Here is a 236-nt window from a genome sequence, read left to right as displayed (position 1 = left end):
CTGTGGGGAAAAAAAAAAAAAACAAAAATTGTTACAATTGAAATGTTAATTTGGTTATTTCCTTTTCAGAATATACTCACCATTCATTGTACATCTGTTAATCCAAAATTAAAAGTTTTAAGTCATATTACCAAAAAAGCATCTGTCTGAATACAGTGTTTTCTGAATTAGTTTGCATTGATTTAGCAATACTTTTAAATTAGTTTGGTATGAAAATTGGTTAGACACTATTATGA

This window comes from Lepidochelys olivacea (genome assembly GCF_965140295.1).
Source record: "Lepidochelys olivacea isolate rLepOli2 genome assembly, chromosome: 2".
Taxonomy (NCBI): Eukaryota; Metazoa; Chordata; order Testudines; family Cheloniidae; genus Lepidochelys; species Lepidochelys olivacea.
The sequence above is the reverse complement of the archived record's forward strand: the minus strand, read 5'-3'. Positions refer to the sequence as shown.